The 3,911-nt window shown below is 24.3% G+C and overlaps 1 non-coding gene across 1 annotated transcript; it reads right to left on the reverse strand.

Annotated features, from left to right (window-relative positions):
• Positions 1 to 548: 548 nt before the first annotated feature.
• On the reverse strand, positions 549 to 622 carry TRNAI-AAU (transfer RNA isoleucine (anticodon AAU)). Its single transcript has one exon. It is a non-coding gene; the product is annotated as a tRNA-Ile (tRNA).
• Between the last annotated feature and the right edge of the window lie 3,289 nt (positions 623 to 3,911).

Consider the following 3,911-nt stretch of genomic DNA (forward strand, 5'->3'; position numbering starts at 1 on the left):
GGGCTATATCCCAAAAACTCCAAGTAGTACTAGTTGTAAAGAGATTTGATGGTCTAATTTATTCCAATTTTTGTTCTCTCTTCAATTTTAATATTTAAACAAAATTATTTTTTTAATAGTTTTTTAATTTAATTTCAAATAATGATTTAATATTTTAACTACTTTTCCCTATTTGATCCTTTGCTAATGTGAATAACTTTTTTATTTTTTTAATATCTCTCGTTAAAAATGTCTACGTGTTAATTAGAACTTATGATTTGTTATTTTTTAATTAACTTTTTAGTAAAATAAAAATTATGTTTCTTTCTAAAATATATTGATTTGGAAAAATATGTATGGTACTGCTTAAAATATCTCATGATTTCAGTAGGAGGAGTAAACAAACAATTGAAAATTTAGAACTTCTTTAAATACAAAAAGATAGATAAGAGTTAAAATTCCAACATTGAAAAGAAATATGTTAAAATATAATATAAGAAAAATAAATAATAAAAAAGGAAATATGTTAAAATATAATATAAGCAAAATAAATAAAAAATAATATAATATGGCCCATGCAGGTCTCGAACCTGCGACCTTCGCATTATTAGCACGACGCTCTAACCAACTGAGCTAATGGGCCATCAACTGAGCTAATGGGTCAATTGAAAAAAATATAAATGATAAATAATTTACCATACCTAATATTTGTTTTAGTTTAAAAAATCAGAAAAAGAGATGCCAACGTTTTATTTATATAAACGACTATTTTGAAAATAATAAGTTATAAGGTTAAATTGTTGTTTTAAATTAAGTTAAAAGAATGTAGAAAATTGTCTATTTATAATATGAGTAATTACATTTATAGTGCTCTTCAAAAATCTAAATTTTGTTTAGTGATCACTAGCACTTATTCCATCCTAATCAAAACCACCAAACATTCTTTTTTATAGAAAAGATAATTTTCATTCAAATGTTAATACATAAATATTACAATCAAATTGATAATGGACTGAGGCCAAGAAAGTAAATAAACACGTTAACAATATATATAAATATTTCAGAAGTCAATAAAAACCTACCTAACCAAAAACTTGAATGTAACAACCAAACTAATTTTTTATGCGGATGGTCAACAATAACAAATAATGTAAAATCATAGTTTTTAATCCCATCCATATTTGAGAATAAATAATTGTTGAAATTCGCCCGTGTTGACTATAAGTGATATTTGACATGACTGATTCAACCACATGTTGACAAATCATGTGTAAGGCTAATAAATTGTTGAATTTGATGATAACTTTTATAAACCCCTTGCTCAAAATAAGATATCAACTAAAAGATATATTCTCAAGTATTTCAACAAAAAAAAAATAGAAACTTAAAACAAACTAAAACACCATAATGAAACGGAAAACAAAAAGTTCGAAGGGAACAATATAACGTTCCAAAACAAAACAAATAAAAAAAAAAACAAAATATTTGTTAAAACCACTTATTTTAATCAAATAGCATAACAAATGAGATGAGTGGTGACTTTATATTAAAAATTATCTTAAATCATCTACTTTCAACAAATAAAAAATAAAATAAGATAAAAACAACCAAACTTAATAAATATTTATAATAAAATTTACATATATTCTTCATATCCCACTATGAGCGATTTATTTAAACATGTATAAATAATATTAAGAACGAAATAAATAAAATTAAAATAAATATATAATGACTCATGCAACGTGCTACATTCGTTGTTATTCGTTACATATTATTATTCTTCTGGTTATCGATAACACATTATCAGTAGTTATCTATTTAAGGAGTATAAACTTCTATGAGTAAAAGGAGTACCATCATCCTCTTGTTTTTTTTTATTTTTTTTTATTTTTTTTATTTCGTCTCTCTTTTTTTTGCGCACTTTGAACGGATCATACTACAAAATAATTGTAAGATATTTTGTATTTATGAAAGTTTAGAAAAACAATAACATGTTAATAATACCTATCATTTGAAATAATAGTCGGAATTATCATTTACAATTGAATTAAAAAGTTACTTCAAGTGATGTAATATTTGAGGTGTAAGCTATTTTTTAACCTTTGATTATTAGCACGACACTCTAACAAGCCACATGAAAATGTAAAGAAGGATATGTAATTTATCATGCAAAATTCTCATTTTAGTTCTTATAATTTTTATTTCTAAAAAGAATCCAATAAATTTTTGAGTTGTCAAAAAAAATATATAAAGTGGAGAGCAAAATGAAAGACAACTAAGGTAATTTAACAAAATATTCGATAACAAATTTGACCAATTTTATTTTTTCTAATTTTAATAGCCAAAATTTCTATATTTTTTTAGAAACAATTACCATTTTTTTTTTGGTATGAATTGTAATTGAATATTGTAATCAATAATTTATAACATTCATACACTACGTATTAACTACTTGCATAAGTTGATGGGCATGTATTAGTCAAGTCAACTCATACATATACATTATTTTTTAGTATATTTTATATGTCATTATTTCATCAATAAATCAACAACATATATTAAAAGTTTAAGAAAAATAATAACATTATTAACAACCATCGTTTAAAATATTAGTTTGAATGGTGAATTAAAAAATTACTTTGAGTGATATAATACAAAAAGTTTATTATACTAAATTATTGTTTTAGTTCTCATAATTTTTATTTGTAAACATAATTTAACAAATATTTTTAGTTGCGCAAGAAAAATATAAAGTGTGGAGAGTAAAATGAAAGAACAACTGGGATATATAATTTAACAAAATATTCGATGATAAATTTGTTCAATTTTACTTTTTTATAATTTTAATAGCCAAAATTATTATATTTTTAAAAAAACAATAACCATTATTTTTTTTATGAATTGTAATCGTAGTACACAATAATTTATAACAATCACGCACTAGATATCAACTACTTGCACTAAACTAGTGGTGATAAATGATCTCTCTTTAAGTAGATGGGCACATATTAGTCACATCAACTCATATACACACACTATTTTTTAGTATATTTTATATATCATTATTTCATCAATAAATCAACAATATACATTAAAAGTTTAAGAAAAATAATAATATATTATTAATAACTATCATTTAAAATATTAGTTTGAAAAATTATTTGTCGGTAAATTAAAAAGTTACTTCTAGTGATATAACACAAGAAATTTATTACGATGCTCTCATTTATTACTTAATGATATAAGAGGGTGAAATTGTTAGTGAGTTAAGGCGGCGCACAAGCAACAATATACCTAATGCTCTAAGATTACATCTCCACCAAAAATCGTAATGCATAAGTAGATTTTTTCTCTCGTATATTAAACATTTAGCTTATTCAAAATTGATGTGAAACTTAACAACTCACACTTGACCAAATATTATCCTCCTTAAATATGAGACTCCCACATCTTATACTTGCACCGCCGTTATTACTAACGGGATACACCTTCTGACTGAACCGTGAGGAAGACTTTCGATAGTTGGATCCAATACATTAAGATATAATATCGCTCCTCGATCAAATCGACCACAATAGACTTTGAAGTTAGATATCCAATACACTAGAATATAATCTCGCTCTCTCACCAAATCGACCACAAGAGACTTTGATGTTAGATACATAAACTTAGCTAATGTACCACATGAAAATGTAAATAAGGATATGTAATTTATTATACTAAATTTTTATTTCTAAAAGGAATCCAACAAATTTTTTAGTTATGAAAGAAAAAAATAAAGTTAACAAAAATAGCAAAAAATAAAAAACATTATTGCCAAAGAAAAAAAAATAAAGTTAACAAAAATAGCAGATAGCAAAAAATAAAATAAAAAAATTAATGGCCCATGCAGGTCTCGAACCTGCGACCTTCGCGTTATTAGCACGACG

The sequence above is a fragment of the Cicer arietinum genome, chromosome 4, assembly GCF_000331145.2.
Source record: "Cicer arietinum cultivar CDC Frontier isolate Library 1 chromosome 4, Cicar.CDCFrontier_v2.0, whole genome shotgun sequence".
Taxonomy (NCBI): Eukaryota; Viridiplantae; Streptophyta; class Magnoliopsida; order Fabales; family Fabaceae; genus Cicer; species Cicer arietinum.